The 20,733-nt window shown below is 38.6% G+C and overlaps 1 protein-coding gene across 18 annotated transcripts in view; it reads left to right on the top strand.

Moving 5' to 3' along the window:
- Positions 1–20,733, top strand: part of kcnma1a (potassium large conductance calcium-activated channel, subfamily M, alpha member 1a) — a 258,450-nt gene that overhangs the window by 39,892 nt on the left and 197,825 nt on the right. The window lies entirely within an intron of this gene.

The following is a 20,733-nucleotide window of genomic DNA, read 5'->3' as shown; positions in this document are numbered from 1 at the left end:
GAATTAGTAGCTGTTTGCTTTTAGCCCACTTGGAACAAAACAGGCATAGGTAGTGCCTTTTATATTCCCTGTTTATGAACTCTCACTCACCAAGCTTTATTATGAAACTGAACTGATGCACTATGAATGCGAGAATTTGAGAGTTAATACCACTCAAAGAGAAACACCCATAGGTCTACTGACAACAAGGACAGACCAATTAGAATGCTCTCTCTGCTACACCTTTGCTACATCTGTCCCTCACTCACTCTGTGTTGCTTAGTTGTTCCCAAAATTGTGATTCTGAAATCTGGTATCCTGAGTTTCAAGATATTGCATTTGATTTGCAGATGTTAGAGATCCGCTATCAGTATGTCGTATGTGGGAGATTCTCATGAGTTATTGGAGAGGTGGGATGTCTGTATTTTGTTGTTGTTGGAATGTCTTGTTTACTTTCAAAGAAAGTGAATAGAATGGGAACAGGGCACTGTGGTGCTGTGTTGACTGACATCAGCGTTCTGCCAATGCTCTCTTTCCTGAAAGACCCTTCTGTTTTAGCACTGGAACTCTAATAATCAGGCGTAATTGTTTGTTGTTAAACAGGTGTTATTTATGTAAGTTTTCAGCATCTAATTAACATCCCTGCCATTTCATAATCACGAATATATGAGCTATAAACAGTCTTTCAAGGTTTGCCACTGCCTGACTGTTTCATTCAATCCAATCCGCCCTCTTGTGCTCTATCTCTATCATTCTCTCTCACTCTCTTTCTCTCTCTCTCTCTCTCACTCTTTTTTTCTCTCTGTAGCTTGCTCTTCCTCCCTCTCTCTCTCCCTCTCCCACACACTTCTAGCGCACACACCTACAGTCTACCATCCAGGTCTCTGTTGCTAAGCGACAGGCGATGTACGATGGACTGCTCTTATGAGAGTGACATTTGTCCAACGTAATTTTTATCCTCGGAGGCAATTGATTCTTACATTCTTCTTTTTTTTGTGTGAAGGACTTGCATTTTTCTAAGCGCTCTGTTGCTTTTGCTTTTGTATGGAGTTTAAAATATCATCCAGCATTTGATTCTAATTTAAAAACCATGAAAAAACATTATTTTTTTCTTTCGTTCCTCATGGCTGAGTCAGTGTCGCTGGTTGAAGGATTCAGTTGATATTCCGAGGGAGCTCCCTCTGCAGCATGCTTTGGGGGTGGTCACATGACCAGGGCATGTGACCTGAGCATATGGCCCTGTTGCTTCACGCCTTTGATTGGTCCCTGGAGCCTTCCTCAGCTTTTATTTTGACAAATGAGTGCGATAAAGAGCACTTACTGAGTATTGATTAATGGTGGCTATTAACTAAGGCTGGAGGAAGATGTGTACGGCCGCTGTGTCTGGCTGCAGAGCACTTAAAGGGGGATGCATAAGTCTCGGGATTAGCGGTGTGGATTGGCTCACTCTAATGCTAAAAGGCAGCGATTAACAGCCTTAAGATGAAGGCTATGAGGCAGCTTTTAACATGTGAGCCACAAGACACACAGATCATGTCAAATAGTTTTGTCTTCACTGTCTTTTTTTGACACTATGATGAGAAAGTGAAAAGAAAAGGCAGGCCTAATTGTTAGCTGTTAGCTGCAAAGGCTTGCTATAGATGCTGATGCCAATGCTGACATAAACATTCCTAACTTACAGAGAGATCAGATACCCCAGTATAACTTTATAACATGAAAACTAATAATTTAAAAGAAACGTAATTCAGCTAATTTTAAAGTAGCTCATTGTACAGTTGGTCAACTGTAGTAGTGCGACCAATGTCGCTTGGCCTTATTTCGATATACAACAAATACATCAGCATCGCTTTGAAATATTGGCCTTATCAGCCAATAGCAATGATTCTAAAAAAAAGTTAGCAAATACCGTTATCGTAACATCATTGTGCATCCTACTGTAAGGCATTTTGTGTGTAAAATAACAATAATGGGTCTCCGAGTGGTCCAGTGGGCTAAGCGCTGCCACTATGATCAAGAGGATGCTGGTTCGAATCCTGTTCATGTAGCTTGCCATTGGCTACTGGGCCCGAGATAGCACAACAGGCCTTGCTCTCTATGGGTGGGTAGATGGCACTCTTTCCCCACATCACTCCAAAATGTTGCTCCGCTCAGCACAAATGTCTGTGAGCTGAGGTATCAGAACTGAGTCGCTGCACTTTTTTCTTTCGAGTGTGCTGTGATGCTACTCAGCAATGCTACATGAGCAGCAGTTCAAAAAGAGGCGGTGGCTGACTTTACATGTATCAGAGGAGGCATGTGCTAGTCTTCACCCTCCTGGTGTTGGGGCATCACTTGTGATAGGGGAGAAGATTCCTAATGAGTGGGTTGTGTAATTTGCTGTGTAAATTGAGGAGAAAATGGGATAAAAATGAGATGAAAAATAAATAAATAAATAAAAAATAACAACAATGTAACAAAATATGTAACATTGTGTAACATTAAACACCTTTAAAAGCAACAGCATTTTAAAGTGCAGAATTACAGAAAAATACCCTTAATGCTTACAGGTAAATAGCAAAACAAATACAAATCAACTGCATTAAGAATACACTATTACTATTATCACAAAAGGGATTTTTTAATGGTTTCAGAAATGATGATGGTATTATTCTATGCAATATAATATGGCACACCCTTGCCTAGAGTTACATGAAGGGAAAAATAGCTTTAGCTGAATGGACAGATGTACTATAAAGATATAAATAGTACAGTGTGACATGCTGCATCTGTTTGCTTGTGTAATAGAGCGATACATACTGTACATAACTTAATTTCCATTCGTGAGCTTGTAGCAGCTTGTAGACCTGTAACAAACTCTCCTAAATTAGCAGTGTGTATATTTGTGTCAGATAACAAATGGTGTTTTGATTGGGATGATCACCCTGTTTGCTGATTTGTGTGTTGGTGACTGGCCAGTGGTCACAGACTGAACTGCCAGTGTTTGTACTGTGTGTGAGGCTATGTATGTATTGGGTGGGGGAGCTGATTCACTGCTGAAATCATCTCATATGAAAAGCGTAGTCACTTCACTCAGTAATCCACTCTGACACAGTGTAGTTTTTATATGTAGTTTTTTATTTTTTGTATTATTGTTGCCCGAGCAGTCAGTCAGTGTGTTTTAGTAAGACAGGGCAGGGCAGCCCAGGCCTGATTCAGCATGGCTAAAAGCCTGAGAGGCTTTGTGCTGACTGAGAGGTGAACCCGGCTTCTCCCGGCTCTGAAAGACAGTGCATGACCAGGCCGAGCTCTCAGTGGAGACAGATATCTCCCCCAGCGCTTTCTGCCGGCACGTGGCCCTTTGGTCAGGCTCCAAGCAGAGTGGACACAGTTGGTCTCTTTAATCTTTTCCTCAGATTTTTACACAAGGCACAGCTTGTGTTGCTAATATTAACCAGGACCTTAAGGTTTGGAAGCAAGTATTGAACTGTCAGAAGTTAATATTAAATGAATTTTTATACACTGTTTCAGCAACACATTTTATGTGATTTTTAATGAGTATACAGTAGTAAACACGGCTTCTGTAGCTTATAAATTACAAGACACTATTTGAAAGATATGTTGTGCACAGTAAGTCTGGACACGTTACAGAGTCAGGACTCTGTAGCACCTTCTTTGGCAAAAATTACAACTTGCAGACCTTTGTAGCAAGTAAAAGTCATTGTTATTTTTGGAGTTAGCTTGTTTAAAGTCTATTCACAGACTCTGTATGATGTTTAGTACATAAGCTGTGAGGACCTTTCTAAAAAGCATAAGTTTGTGTCTTTTCACCCTGCTGAAGCTCTTAAATAGTGAATAATTAATGAAATATTTGGCAACCAAATTCATTTGGCAGTTCATCACTTATCAAGCTTGGTATCAGTTTAATACCCTTTCTCAAACTCAAGATCAGAGCTGTACAGGGCTATGCTAGAATTAGTTTGTTTGCTAAAAGACTGGCTGCTTTTCTCAGTGTAAATTTCAGTCACGCATGACTAGAGTAACACTGTCGATTTACATTTAAAATGAGTTTTTACTGAATCTTCTCTTTTTACAGATGGTTTGTCATTTGCATTCAGTCTTTGCTGGTATTTTGTGGAATCCATTATTTTATAACCTGTTCTGTATTACCAATGCCACTGGCAGCAACACAACTCCAGTACATGATAGATGCAACAACATGCTTGTGTTATTTCGTCATACTGTATATCATTCGTATAACTGCATGTATTAGGCAGTTTATTAACAACCAACACAGGACATTTAAATATACAGCATATTTACTGACGTTTTTTGGTAATGTTGTCTTGGCTGAAAAAACCTGACTTTGAAAATACACTGAATTTCCCTCTCACTTTGTTAAATTAACATAACAGCAATAAATATAATTTTCTGAAATTGTGTGCACTTCTAACTACTGTGTGTCCTAAATCTTTAAGTGGCCACTCATAAATGTCAGGCGTCCCCAGAAGTGAGTGGTGTTAGAAACCAATTGTTCTCAGCCTGCACGAATGAAATGGTTGTCTAAAAGGGTACAATTATTTGTTTTTGCATATTTCTAAGAACTATTTGAAGGACTAACAGAGCTGAAACATACAAGGAGCAGATCATACAGTGACTTCAAATATCCAAATGTGTATTTTTCTATTGATCATTTCATCTTGACACATTTTCACAGTGATTTACTTGTAATCTAATGTACATTAACAGGACTAATTAAATGTGCATGCAGTTATTTAGTAGGACCCTTTGGTTCTGTAATAATTAACATGTTACTGTCTATTATAGGACCCATTGCAAAACAGAATTTTGCTTACATTTAAAAATAAGAAATCTCAATCTAGTATGTAAAAATATATTGAAGCTTCACAATAGATCATACATGTCTCAGTCTAATGTACATATATGGAAAGAAAACTGTAATAACAGTCCATGTTGCAGTTACTGTTTTTTTCATTTGGAGAGCCTACTTCATTTTATCCCCGCCTATTCATGCACATGCTAAAACTGCCTTTATTTAAATAATGTCCTTTTACGATAATTCCATTCAGTGTCTTCACTGAATCACCATTCACTTATCATTCAGTGTACTTAATAATATACAATATATTTAAAACATTTTTAAAAGGGTGCAATTTTATTATTATTTGGGCTGCTCAATTTCATTTGAGCATCCTCATTACAATGTGCACATGTGCAAACCTTTTGAAACTTCTCATTTTCAATGAAAAATCAAGTCAGATTAAGTCTGCCTACTTTTGTTTATTTTACTCCAATACTTTATACCTGGAATGCATTATTATTTATTGTGACATGCTAGATAATTTACTTCTTATAATGTTACAGTATTTATCGCACAGCAAAAATCCAACAATGACAGTATGACAGTTTTTTTTCTAATATTATGCAGCCCTAATTATGTTATATTTTCACTATAAAATCAATAACATAATGTAGCAATAATTTTTTTTAAAATGACAGTAATTTCATTTACCGCAATTATTTCCAGGACAATATGTTTCATCCAAACAAAGAAAGTTATTCTGACAGGCCTTATATATATTAATCTAAAAAACAGGTAAAGCTAAATCGTTTATTTCTAAGGTAGAAAATATTTATTAAATATTTAACCAAGTTTAAATAAAACCAAGTAGGAATGGAATAGCTGTAGCTGAGAAAATTACAGTGACCTCATCATTCAGCCCATCTCTGCTGTGTCTCTTCTTCTGTTTCACTACTCTATCCTGTTCTAGCGCTCCCTAGAGACGCTGTGACTGTAGGAAAGGTTGAGACTCACTGGTCAGTCTAATTTTCAGCATCACCACTCGGATTCCGAGAATCTATTCTGCAGTATCTAAAATTGGCCAAGCACCCTTCTTCTGACTGACCCTCCCGACTGAAGCCTGAGCCGCACTGACAGTCTTCATCGCTGCCGGTGGGAGCCGTTAGCATTGAGGAGCTTTAGCTTTAGTGAGTTCTTTGTGTATACAGTAAGTGGAGGGAGTGAAAGTGAACTAATGTGAAGGAGGGAGGGAGGGAGTGAGGGCTGCTGAAGCGGGGAAGCCTCTGAGCAGGCCCGCGGCTGCCTTTCCACTCCGCAGAACACACACAGCCCGCCGCTCAGCGTCTCTCAGAGCACTGACCTTTCACATACACAACACGCACTGCTCCAGTTACAGCACACAACCACACACATGCTTACTGGCCCAATGAAAAGATGCTCAGATGAATGGAGCGGTAGTTGATGAGCATGCTGTAGATTATTTCAGGCTTATCTTCAAGCTCCTTCATAGTATGAAGGAAAATGTAGGAGCATGGACAAGAGAAAAATTATAATTCTTCGTGGAAAAAAAAATAAATATATATATATATATTTGTATACAATTTAATATCCAAATTTGTATACAAATAATAACCCGCTTAATCTGGTATAAAACATAAATACAGTTTATTCTGCTTTTGTTGGAGTAACTATACTGTGCAGGGATGACTTTCACTATATTTAGGATATCTCTAGCCCAAACCTGGAATTAGGCACGGTGCCAGTAGGTTTATGTTTATCTGCTTCAGTGAGTCCTATTGTTTTGGCAGTAACTCTTTACAAGGACTAGATAAGCTGTGCGAGTGCTTTTGCATGTGTCACATGTGTCAGTTTTACACATGTCACATGCTTTAATTTTAGTGAATCTTCATAAACTTTGGACATATTTAATCTTGGGTGCGTGACTACTAAAATCATGTAAAATTGTAGAATAGTTAAAATGATGTTTTGGCAAAACTATGTTGTTAATTTTTTTTGCATGGCATTGTTAACATTAACGGTGGCATGGTGGGTAGCACTGCAGAATGGATTAAGCAGGTTTAATACCTTATAATGACCCTCATATGCTTTCATGATAACTCCTACATACTTATGGTAACATACACTGCCACCAAAAAAAAGGTCACAGACTGTGATATTTAATTGGACCACCATTATCTTTGATTGCAGCACACAGTCCCTGTTGTATTGTTTTGATAAGCTTCTGCAGTGTCAGGAGATTTATTTCAATCCAGTGTTGCATTCTTTTTTCACCAAGATCTTACAACATTGATGATGGTAGAGTCTGACCACTACACAAAGCCTTCTCCAGCACATCCCAAAGATTCTCAATGAGGTTAAGGTCTGGACTCTGTGGTGAACAATCCATGTGTGAAAATGATGATCTCATGCTCCCTGAACCACTCTTTCACAATTCCAGCCCCATGAATCCTGACATTATCATCTTGGATTATGCCCGTGCCATCAAGGAAGAAAAAATCCATTGATGAAATAACCTGGTCTATATTCAGTATATTCAGGTAGTCAACTGACCTCTGTCTTTTAATTTTAGTAAGTTAAGTGTTCTAATGAACAGATATTATAAAGCATTATGCTCCTCTTTTTTTATAGAAGAGATGTTACATACTCATACTTTATAATGTGTTACATATGTCCCTATGAGTACCTATAATGTATAATACAAGCTTATGATGATCATTATAAGGTATAGTATAGTATAAGGTACAAGATCCCATATATTGTTCTATAAATGCATTAAGAGGGCATTTTAAATCCTGAATTCACAGGAAGTGTTTCCAAAAAAAAAACTTCCAGCAGCTTCTGCCTATAGCTCTTCCTAATGCTCAGCATCTTCCTGCTGCAGTGTGTCCTCCTCTCTCTCTTATCTTCTATCTCTACACCTCTTGCCAGGTTCTTCTTAGCAAGCGCATCCATCAGAGAGAAAGCGTAGCATCTGCAGAAAGATAGCGGGTAATGAAAGCAGCTCCAGTCGAGTACAGTAGGATCCCGTTAGTCCCTCGCAGCGTCCCAGCATCGCCACCGTGCATTTCATACGACCTTTATCTCCCCCCGGGTGATTTATGGTGTGGGCGGCAGTTAAGAGGGATAAGAGGCTTTCAGGTGACGGCGTGATGGATGGCCGTGGAAGAGGTGTCAAGCGTTATGATATTTTATTTTTAAAAGAGTTGTGGTATTTCAGGAGGTGTGCCAGTGTCGCGTTACTCTTGAGGAAACGCCTCGTTGACTGTAAACACACGGCAGCAACCTTGAGAGTCAGCGTGCTCTTGGAACTAGAGGCCGGGTGTAAAAGCCGAGGTTCTGTTTGCTTAGATATGTGTCACTGCCAGCGCTGGCGACTTCCTCCCACTTCTACAACAGACGTGAGACTGAAGCGAAAAATAGCCTTATATGCGAAAGCAGCACCAACAGCGCGAGAGAAGACTTTCTTACTAAACTATTATCCACTGAGAAAGGTTTAGCGTGCAGAACTCCAAATCATTCACATTCATGAATGGAGGCCTGGTGAACAGATGGTCCGCTCGGAGCCTGAGCGCTAGCATGCGTCTTGTGCTTTTATTAATTATTAAAAAAAAAGAATTGTGATGTGGACTTGGAATGGAATGGAGTGGCGAAGAGACACAATGAACAAAGCGCATTCTGGAGCCAAATACCAGCGCAGTATCATTCATGAGCCATCACCTCTCTCATGCATGCGGGATCAAAACAAGCTGTGATTGATGAGGTCACCTTTAAAGATTTAATTTGACGAAGGTCTTTGGTCTAATATGGTTGAAAGAGGCTTACCTTTAAGCTTTGGCTCGTTTTAAAAATTCATTGGGAGGGCTTTTTGTGAGCTGCTTTTAGGCAAGGTCATTGATCGGCACAGGTCAGCCTGTCGGGAGCCAATTAGAAGCTTGATTCAGAGCTGTGGTCTTTTTGTCACACCTTAACAATGTGTACCGAGGCTGGGCCAGGTCAAATACTCTTCGGGGGCTTCTCACTTTCACCTGTATAAGCCGTCTCTGCCGGCGGCTGACTGGGAGGTGAGGTGAAGTGGTCGTAGGTGCTTTTGCTCATTTTAAGGTGAAAAATGGAAAATGGTATTAAATAAACACATTAGGAAAGCTAGTAAGGCTGTACAGTATGTCGTTTCAGCATCGATATCACAGTGTACACATGAACAATATTATTTATTTTACTCCAATCACTGAAACAAAAATTGCATCATTAACACCATGACATGTTGGAAAGGTTGGTTACAAATTCTGTTAGTTTGTTTTCTAATATTGTTCAGCCATATATGCTAGAGATGCTTTTGTCTTGTATTTGTGTAACTAATGGAAAATGTTTTGGGAAATTATGATTATGCTAATTCTAAATCAACGTTTTTTTGCTGAGTTTATTTGTTAAATAGTTAAGAGTTAAGAGATATACAATATAACAGTATGGTGATGGTTATTTTTTAAACATATGTTAATGTAGTGTTAGAAATCTTGCCTAAGGATTTGACAGTATTGGTACAACACCATGTATTTGTCTGGGTGAGGATAGTAACTCTGTATTGCTACATTAAAGGTAGCAAAGTTACCCAATCCTACAGATATGCTAACTAAAGGCTACTTTGATTTGGAAATGACATAGGATGCTTGACCAATGTGAAATATTTGCAGACAAATTGGTCAGTTGTGGAGGGTGTATCTCACTTGATTTTTACATGCAAGATTATAAAATGAATCAGATCCTATAGAAAGTGGTACTGTAAACACGATAAGAGAAAATAGTTAAATAAAATTAGGAATATTCATTCAAAAACCTGGTCATCCGGGACAGTGACACAAGAGATATGAACATCAAACAGTGCATACAGTCGCCTCTATTGAGCTTTATAATGTGCACACCATGTATGAAACTGACCTTAAATAAGATAGCTGCAAACAGCAATATAAGGGGGAAGAAACACCATTTTACATCTATATATAACTTTTGCAAGGAAAAAGTTTAGCTGGAATTCAGAAACAGAATGACCTAATGTCCATCGAAGTAATATCCTGCTAAGCCGCAATGAGACTCAGAAGATGCTAACCTTGTACTAACTAAAAAGTACCTTTTCGAGTTTATCTTGAGTGTGCTACTTTTGTATTTGAAACTGCTCTAAAGTGAGCGAAGCCTGTTCCTTGACCTTGAATGTACTATTATTCCTGCTGCCAAGTGTACAGTTTTAATTGCGCCCAGTTCTTAGACGAGTACCTCATTCAGTTATAATGCTGGTACTGCAGATATTTTAAATGACAGTGGAGCTTCTTTCATTTTCCTCTTTAAAACATTCCCACTCTGCAGATTTGTTACCTACCTTTTCTAAAAGGGTCTTTTCAGTTTGCCTATATGTTGGTCACAAGGGATTGGAAATTGTGGAAATGGTTGAGATTTAATATTTCTGATGAAGTTTTTTTAAAATACACTTTGATTACCTGTCATGGTAATCTTACAGGTCGAGTACATTCAGAACTGAACTAGAATAATGTCTACAGAATTACTAGTGGTTTTGCACCTTGATGTGTCCTGATTTGGTCTGTCACAAAAAAAGAAAGTTATCGTACAGTATATGTTTAAAAGTTGAAAAAGTGCTACTCAAGGCTACTTTTTAAAACAGAATTTAAGTGTATGCTACAAACTTTTGACGAGCAGAATGAATTGACAAAAAAGCATACCATATTTTTTGCACTATAAGGGGCACTTAAAATCCTTTCATTTTCCCCCAAATCATCAGTGTGTCTTATAATCTGGTGCACATTATGTATGAATTCTGCTAATCAGGCACCGACACCGGCACCGAGACTCTAGACTGGAGAATTATTAACATTAGCCGCTAACCATGCAAAGCTCAAGCTCTTTTGCAGTTCAGAGGTGAGTATTATCTGCCTGTAGCCTGCTCCTAACCCCGGCTGGCGCTGCTGGAGCAGCATGAGCATTGCTAACTGCGCTGAGCTCTAGCTTTTTTGAAGTTCCTTACGTGCCTTAATTCTAGTACATTATAGTGTGAAAAATACGGTACATCAGCAAAATGCTTATTATGCACAAGTTCATTATTACTGTACTGTATTGTCAATATCAGTGGCATAAAATAATCTTAAAATGAGAATAATATTGTTTTTATATATAAAATAGTTGCAATGACTGGCCTAGTCATAATGCTTCTAAGATCTTCTGGTATATAGGTTTGTTACATTGTTATAGACATAGAAAATGACTTGTTTATAGAGAAGTGCTGTGAGGTATCAGAGCAGATGCAGAGACTAAGCAAGGTAGATAGAGAGGAATAAAGAGTTTTTTTGGAAGTCAGTGATTCAAGTCATGATATTAATAATGCACTCTGTGTATACAAGATTGGAGGAAAATAAATACAAATTTGTGAGGTATATTCTGCCTCTTGTAGATATGTGAACACAGTATCAAGCAACAAAAAGTTGACATTTGATGTCATGTGACAGTAGGGCTGTAAAATAAACATGATGTAACAAGACTAAAGGTAGAGTGAGGTAAAGTTAAGTAAAACAAGGTAGAGGTCTGGGAAAACTGAGTGAATCCCTGCCAAGTACTGAAAGAGCTTTAAAAAGCTTATATTAATTTAGGATATTAATTTATTGTGTTTCACATCGATATCGGAATATCCAACAGAATTATCAAGCATTTAATGTTTTGTCCATATCATCCCTATTTGACAGTGCACTTGACATTGCATATCCTGCGATGTGACAATTGTGCATACGCACTGTGCAGCCCTACTGAAGAAAGTAAAGCCACATTTCCTACAAATGTTTTAACCTTTAAAAAAATCCTCAAAAAGAAAACTCTAAAAAAGTGGAAGTGCACAGAAAACAGTGCGGTAAAAACATAAGATTGCTCCTTATCTTCCTTCAAATTGAAATCAGCAATAGTGTGTTCTTTATATAAATTCAGTACATGTGGTTCATCTTGAGGCCAGGCCACATGCTGCTTCTATCAGCCGTGTTCCGTGTTTGCTGGACGCTAATGGCAGAGCTAGCAGCGCAGATGGGAGTTTCATGGTGAGGAGATTTGGACAGCTCTGATACAGGGGGAGGTAACCAGCACTGACACAAATCTAGCCCTAGCAAGAGATGAGAATCCATCCCTGCTCCAAACACACACACACACACACACACGCACAGTTGTTTAGGTTATGCCCTGGAGAGGTGTTTGTTGGAGCAATAAGACAAATGGAGTCACCCTGCAGGTGGCTTGAATGGGTGGTGACTATGGAAATGAGAAATCTGAGGAGGACACAGAAGAAGCAAACAGGAGCACGCTGTCTGAAACCAAGCCTGTAAATGCGGATTATAAATGTGACAAGGGAGGGAGTTAGGTCAAAAAGGGGAGTCAGAAGTCGCCTGGCAACCCTGGAGAGGAGACAGTCTCCGAGATTGGCTCAAAGAGTCGAGGGGAGGTTTTTCCAAACTTGATTTATTTTCCCTATTATCTTTTACTTTATTTTTTCATTCCAAAAACTCTGTTTTTGTTTGGAAGATTCTTTGAATAAATCTGGAAAAGCTATTTTTGGCAAATCAGAATCACTGTTAACTACAATAGACAGATTTAGCAGACTCTGAAGGAGTGGTCCACTGTTCTATTACAAAAAAGAACTTTTACTACATTTACATCACAGTATTCGACACAAGAAGTCTTAAAGAGACATTTAAACAAGACTGGTCAATTTTGAAAAAAAAAAGAGAAATTCATGTAATCTTGCTTAAATTATTTAAGAAATGTGGCATGTTTTGCTTTTTATAACAATAGAAATATTGATTGGGTGAGCCCAGCCTTATTCATTCTATTCATTCATTCTGTGTTCTTATTGTACAAGAAAAAAAAAAGTCTAATATGATAAATATACTACATTTGCCATCAGGTAAGAAGTATAAGTCTATTTACAACCCTATAAGTTCAAAGCATTAGGCCCAGTGTGCATCAGGCCCCACATTAATCTTTATAACAGCATTGTATTAATTGCGATGTTGGAGAAAGCAGCCTCTACTTATTATTCAGAGAAGCCTATGATTCCTGGTATGTGTTTATGTATTACCGGGCTTACTTAACTTAGGATCTATATTTAGTTAAGGGTGTTTGTTTTTAAAGACACCGTGTGTATTGTTCACTCTCAGAACACAGTTCCTGAAAACGAATTCACATTTTTAAAAACAGCTGAGTCAAATCCCGATAGGCTATTCGGTAAAGAGCACATTTTACCCCCAGAATGCCCCCAGCCATTTGAAATCCTTTACATAAGCAATTACTCCAGTCAGCCACTGTAGTCACCTTGGTGTAGAATTGCAAGCTAAATATTCTGTTATTTAAGCAAAGGTGCCAAGAAACAAACAGATAAACAAACAGACAAAAAAAAGGTCCTGTTTTCCTGGTGATTCATGTACTAATTAGTTCTCATTATGCTGCATCATGCAGCAGGTTAACAGACTTGAATGTTTTTGCTAGATTGTCTGTTAGATTGACACATTGGCTGAGAGCACATCTGGTGAGGGAATTTGTGTTCTTGTCAGCGCCGTCTGTTTGTATACTTGTGTTCTTCTGTCCTTTCCTTGTTCCATGCTTTTACTCTGAGCTTTCAATATGGCCGGAAGGTACACTGGGAATATTGGTTGTGTTTTTACACTCCTGTACCCTTCAGTCAGAATTATTTTACCTTATTTTACCAGAAACAATTCCAACTGGATGCACAGTAGCAGAACACTATTTTGCAAAAAGTATTCACTCACCCATCCAAATCATTGAAATCAGGTGTTCCAATTACTTTTTAATGGCTACAGGTGTATATAATAAAGCACCTACGTGTGCAGACTGCTTTTATACGAACATTTGTGAAAGTGAATTCCAGCATGGTACCGTGATAGTATGCCACCTGTGCAACAAGTCCACTAAATATTGCACAGTCAACTGTCAGTGGTATTGGAACATAGTGGAAGTGATTGGAAATTACAGCAACTCAACCACAAAATGTTAGGGAGCAGGGTCAGTGGATGCAGAGGTGCGTAATGTGTGCAGAGGTTTCAGCTTTTCCTTAGACCTCAAAACTTGATGTGGCCTTCAAATTACAGCACGTAGAGAACTGGTTTCCACAACAGAGCAGCTGCATCCAAGCTTACAAAGCATACCGCCAGTGGACTCCAGAGTAGAGCACCAGAGACGTGTTCTTTGGTGTGTTAGATCACAATTATTTATCTGGTTGCCAGGTTGCCAGGAGATTGGTACTTGTCTGACTGCATTGTGCCGAGTGTAAAGTTTTTTGGAGATGGGATTATGGTGTGAGGTTGTTTTTTAGAAGTTGAGCTCAGCTCCTTAGTTCCTGTGAAAGGAACTTGCTTCAGCATACCAAAACGTTTAGGGAGCAGTTTAAGGATGGCTCCTTCCTGTTTCCACCAGATAGAAAATCTTTGGGATGAGTAAGATCAGTGTCTGACCTCACAAGTGTGCTTCTGGAAGAATGGTCACAAATCCTCATAAACACACTCCTAAACCTTTTGGAAGCCCTTCCCAGACTATTTAAAGCTGCTATAGCTGCAGAATGTGGGCTGACATCATATTAAACCCTATGGATTAAGTATGGGATGTCATTCAAGTTAATATGTATGCGATGGCAGACAAACAAATACTTTTGCAAAATAGTATTTTATCGTTTGTATTCCATTTGTATATTTTATAATTTGTGATGAATGTAAAGTGTTTGTTCTTAAAAATATAAAAAAAACCCTTTCTTTAAGCAACCTATCATTCTTCTCTGCTTTTACACTACTCTTTCAAAATGGCCAGGAGGGAATAATGGGAATAATGGTCATATTTTTACACTCCTGCTCCCTCCAGTCATGATCATTCCACCAGAAACAATTCCAGCAGGAATCTCCACAGTGCTGCATGACTGCAGCTCTTAATGTGGACGACTATGCACTCTTCATCAGAGGGCATTAGGATTATTAAAGCTGGACAGGCAGAGGTTTGTAACCTGACCTTTCCCAGCTACACCATTCAGCAGTGAGTGTGTTTTTATCTGAGGCCACTGGGGCTGAAAATCACATGTCAATGGGTGCAGCTTTATGAATCGCGCAGAGAGCTCTGACCAGCGGTGCACTGAGCGTGCCTGCTGTATAGAATAGCACTAATGTACGAGCCCTGCGTCCCCAGTGTGTGCCGCTTGTTGTGTTTGAGTGGAGATATAAGGGGATGGCTTTCTGGGCCTGCACTCCACATTCCCCACTGAGTTTAGACAGTTAAACATTCTAGTAAAAAAAATCTGAGGCAATTGTAGTGAAAGCATTGTGGACTGCTGCCTTTTTTATGAATCACGGCCATATGCCTGAAAATACAGCACCTGCTGGCAAGACCGGCAAGTTATGTGCAAGACTTTCTAAGAAGAATGTAGACACTGGATTGAAAAGTTCACTGCACTTTGTCTTGAAAGTTATAGGGGAGTTTTATTTGAAGCAATATGCAAAAACTCAACAAGATTTACTCTTTATACACCAGCAGGGATAAGATTTAGTATTAGATCTTTCTCTAGTATTAGATTTTCCTGTATTAATGTTTTGGTCTTGTTGGCTGTTTTGCATGGCAGTCAAATGCCCACTTACTGCTACACTGTGTAGCAGTAAATGTGGGCTAATTTTAATATGTATTCTAAAGATTTTCTTCTCTACACTCTGCATGATACTAAAAAGAATATATTGCAATTTATGTGTATATTTTCTGCAATATACAGCTCTGGAACAAATTAAGAGACCACTTCAGTTTCTGAATCAGTTTAGCTTGGCTTGACGCTTGTGATCATCCATCTTCCTCTTGATTATATTATAGGTTTTCATTGGGTAAAAATAAAGAAACTCATAATTTTTAAGTGGTCTCTTATTTTTTAAATCAGAAATCCAAAATGCCATAAAAATGATAATGCACTCCATGTGTTTTATTAGAGTAAAATAAGAAAGGCAGAAATTTCTCAAAAATAAAAGTTATTCAAGTGATACTACAGTTGATACAATAGAAGAACCACTGGAACCAAAACTGGATATAAATGTTTTTTCACCAGGTCTGTTCACAGGTCTCTTAACTTTTCTTATTTGTATTACAGATATGATGCTCTATGGAACCAATGTTGTTAATATGTGACAGTGCTCAAAGTACTGTTTACAGCACCTTTATTTTCAATGACGTATACATTACTAATCTTTATTAGATATTTACTGTATTTTAATAGATTTTTCATTATTTGTTTTTCACAAATCTTACACATTAATACAATTTGACATGCTTCTGTAGTGTTTTGTGTTTAAACCCACTATTTCTGTTGTGTAAGAAGCAACATAAGCTGTATATTTGATTCCACAGTGACACAGCTGTCTAAGGTTTCGGCCTGTGGTCAGGAAATTCCCAGAGTTTAAATCCTGGTGATTCTATGGCTTGTATAACGTCTGTGATTATCGGCCACGTTTTCACCACTAAATAACAGTACGAAATTCTAGCATTAATGGCTTAATCTCTGGTAACTCAAGTCACCTTGCCATGAGAATGCTGACCACTCATAACACATCAAAAGATATGTCTTCACAACTTATACTGATGCTTGTGTTCCCAAAGTATCCAACCAGGTAGCATTTCACAATCAATTTACATACTTCTATCTCATGCTTTGACATTTAAGTATTAGGATGACAACACAATAACAACACAATTGTAAGGGCTGTAAGTGTTTACATAGTGAAACATTGGAAGCTTGTTGGTTTTTCTACTGACATTTTAAATGTCACCCATATTTTTGCTCCCACAAATCTCAAAAACCTTTTTTAGATCTAGAGCACTTATAATAGTTCTGTGCAAAAGAGCACTGAGGCTTATGTGGACAGTACATAACTATGACACTGATCAAGTTTATAATTATCAGTAAGGAGCAATGAAGCATTACCTTTTTTCAGTATGTTTGTATGTATGTATTTGTTTTTGTGTAGCCCTCTCAGTGCTATCAGCTCTAGCCGCAGTGCCAGTCTTGGTTTGTTGAACTGATGCCGCACTGATGCTGGTTTGCCCTGAATCCACTTCTCCCACACATTCTGGCTCTTCTCGCTCTATTTTGAGATTCCTCTCATACTGTTAGTCAGAAGACGCTGCTGCTGCTGCGTGTGGATAGATGTTGTCGTGAAATAAGGGGTTTTGTGCTAGAGTGGTCACAATTATATCTGATAGTAGACATGCATGAAAGGGTACCACTGAATCCTTAACCTCACGGGCTCCCTCCCAATTTCGGTAGTTTAGACTACCTTTATCCTTTTAAATATTCCAAAGTTTTTGTAGAAGACAGTCACACATATCAGATATAGTTATTTTCAGAATCCTAGTCTACGCATATATGTCTTCATTTGAGAAATTTGTTGATTTCAACATAATTTAAATATCTGTGTGAATTTGACTGATTGTTCTGATTAAAAATGCACATTTCTAGGAGCGCCTATTTTTTTGGGTGTTTTTTACATTGGATTTCTCACATATTCTTCATCACCTCACAAGGCTGCTGCTATTTTTAGAAATCTGCTTTGTAAAGATATGCCCTGGATCACTGCTCTGGGATTTAAATGAGATTTACATTGAAGGAAAGTCCTTGAAATTTGAAGACGTGCCTATTTTTGGAATGATTATACAATGATTTTCTCACAGATGCTTCACCAGATCCCGATAAAGCTGCTATTTCTAGAAACTGTAGGTTCCACAATTTCTAAAAATACATAGATTCTGCTAGTATATTAAGGCATTCCTGAGTAATTAATTTCTGAGGACACAGGACGTGATTTTGGACTCTAAATGAGTCTATCAGGTCCTACAATCAATGATGTGCGCAATATTTTTTGAGATACATATACAGAAGTAGTGTGTAACGCATGTGTATCACAACATGATAATGCATTCCATGCAGCTTGAATATTCACTTAATTACTGCAGATTTTGTGGTAGTGGTTTAGTTTAGTTGATAGCCTTTGATTGCCTGTCCAACAGGATCCCACACATTTTCAGTTTACATATAGGTCTGGAAATGTAGCCGGCCATGGCATAGTTTTTGTGTCTCTGAGGCAAACTCTTGAGATGGCAGCAGTATGTGGTTGAGCATTGTCCTGTTAGATTTTTGACGCATGACAACAAACCCTTGATCTTGTTGCTGACCAAGGTATATTGTGTTTTTGCTTTTAATTATCATGCATTACGTTATAAAGTTGCTAAGAAGTTCTGGTTACAATAAATGTTCTATTAAATACGTAGCCCTAATTAAGTCATAGAGAGGCAAAATTTTGTATTTGTCATTTGTCATATATGACATAAGAAATTTTGTTTAAAGGACAAAGGTTGCAAAAACTGGTTTGTCAAGTGGTCAAAACATGGCATATTATGTTAATTTAATATTAAAACCAGTCAAATCAAGCAGTCTAAAGCGCTGCCACTATGAGCTGGAGGTCGCAGGTTCGAATCCCCGCTCATGCAGCTTTGCCATCAAGCTGCCGGTGCTCAGAGGGCATACAATTGGCCTCGCTCCCTCCGGGTGGGTAGATGGCGCTCTCTCCCAAAATCACTAAAAAGGTCCGCAGCACAGGGCGTCTGGGAGCTGATGTATCAGAACCGAGCCGCTGCGCTTTCCTCCAAGAGCGCTGGATACTCCATCAGCAGCAGCTCGAAAAGAAGCGGTGGCTGACTTCACATGTGTTGGAGGAAGCATGTGTTAGTTTTCAAATTTGGGAAGAAAATGGGAAAAAATGGGAATAAAATTAATGAGTTATGTTAACTAAAATGCAATTAATATTTCTGTTGCTCACATTCAGTTAAACTTAGTAACTGTGCCATTTCTTGACACAGCAAAGAAAAGCAATTAAAAATGTCTTTTAAGTCTCTAAATTTGAATTTAATAAATATCCTGATACTTTGTAGTACAGTGCTGGGGTTTCATTGTTTCATTGTCCCATGTGTTGTTCAGTTCGAGATGAGCCACTCTTGAATAATAATAATATAAATAGTCAACCTAGGCAGTCATGTTGGATTGCAGGCACAGATTATGTAGCTTCATACCTGAGTAATCCTTCTACCATGCCCCTGGCTTTCTTTTTAAGTCCTAAACCTGAATCCAGCAGGGTGTTCAGTTTGGCACGGCCACAAAACCTTTGGAGGACGGTTGCAAGGGTAGTTAGAGGGCAGATTGTATTATGCTGTGTAGAAAGGCATTTAATATGCGTTTAATAATATGTGTAAATGTGTGAGCAGGTTTATAAATGAAGTCGAGCTGTCCCATGTCTGACAACTGTAATATTTTCTTTCATAGCTATTGTGATTGAAATATTAAAACGAGGGTTAGGACAGAGCATGTTAGCTGATTTTTTTTTCTTGGCTCTCTGGGAGAAGCTAAAAATAGAGCTCACAGTGGAATACAGTTTTCCCCTGCGATGCAAATGGAAGTCGCTGGAACAGCTGCGCTGAAGCCAAGTTGAGTTAGAACAGGCTGGGTCATGTGACCAGTTCCCTGCCATTCATTATAAGTGGTGCTCTAAGGGGGAGTGTATCAGAAAGAGCTTTGTTTTGTTTTCGTTTTTTTTTTTTTTTTGGGTACTGATGTTTAAGCTGATGATGTGTTAGTATGTATTAGCAAGACACTACAATTTGACTGTATATTTAAATAAATAAATGCTCATGATGTTAGTATAGAGGTGAATTCCCCAGTTCAGACTGATCCCAGCAGCCCCATGTGCTTGCTGTCCTTGGCAGTAAATGCAGGTCGGAGGGGAGAGACGCAGCTGGTCCGCTCCTGGGGGCAGGGATCGGACGGTAGGGGTCACTGTGTCTCCTTGATGTATTGAAAGATGATTGCGTTTGGTGTCTGCGCCCAGTCGTGTTGTAAACTGAGTGATTTGTATTCTCCTCCTAAACCATTACAACACTGATGCTGATGGTTGGTGGCTCACACTATGGCAGGCCTTGTTTGTTTTGGTACACGCGTGTGTAGCCTGGTAATGGTGCTATCCATAATGGTGCAGTACATAGAAACAGAGATATGTAGAGATAATTAGTTAAAGCAAAGGTCAATAAGTTTGGTAGTTTTGATGTTAAATTGTGGTGCGGTCTTCTTTAGACCTGCATTTTTTGTTTTGTTTAACAATACGTGGAAGAGGCCCCTCTGATATCTATGTTCGCAGTAGCTCTTGTAGTAGCTCAGCACCATTAGCAACACCATAGTTGATCAGGTAACATAAAAAAAACATCTCAAGGAATCCTACCAGACCACCTGTTTTTAGAATAAGTGTGTTTAAGACTGGTAGCACAAGCACATTGATGTTTTTTTTAGACTATTTTGTCCGTTTTCCACTTCCCAAATAAATACTACAGCTTTTAATTTAAAAGACAATATTTTAAGGACTGTGGAGATGGCACCACAACAAGTACGTCTCTGCTTGAAAGTGTTACAATTAGCCAGATTCATAAAATGAAAAGAATCCACGAAAAAAAGCTAAAAACAGCTTTTAATTAGCAAAATAAACAACACAAAGGTCGACAAACAAGGTCATGTGAAATCATCTCTGTTCATTAATGAAGTTACACACATCCACGCAGAAAGACAAAGAGAAAAAGACAGAGAGAGAGTCCTCTGGGCCTTCTGTCTGTTTGGATAGTGAAAAGGGCCAGAGTGCGGCTCAGGCTTTGACATCACAGGTGTAAAAATAGCAGATGGAGTATCCCATGGCACGCCGCTCCACAGTCTTTCTCCCTCACCCCTCCACCGCCCCCTGCACCAGGCTGCTCAAATGAAGTAGAAATTGTTTCTTGTTTACATTGTCCTCTCGGATCTGTCCAGCCATCAATTTGAGCCGATATAAATA

The sequence above is a fragment of the Astyanax mexicanus genome, chromosome 7 (assembly GCF_023375975.1).
Source record: "Astyanax mexicanus isolate ESR-SI-001 chromosome 7, AstMex3_surface, whole genome shotgun sequence".
Classification (NCBI taxonomy): Eukaryota; Metazoa; Chordata; class Actinopteri; order Characiformes; family Acestrorhamphidae; genus Astyanax; species Astyanax mexicanus.
Note: the sequence above shows the minus strand (reverse complement) of the source record. Positions and strands in the feature narration are given on the sequence as shown.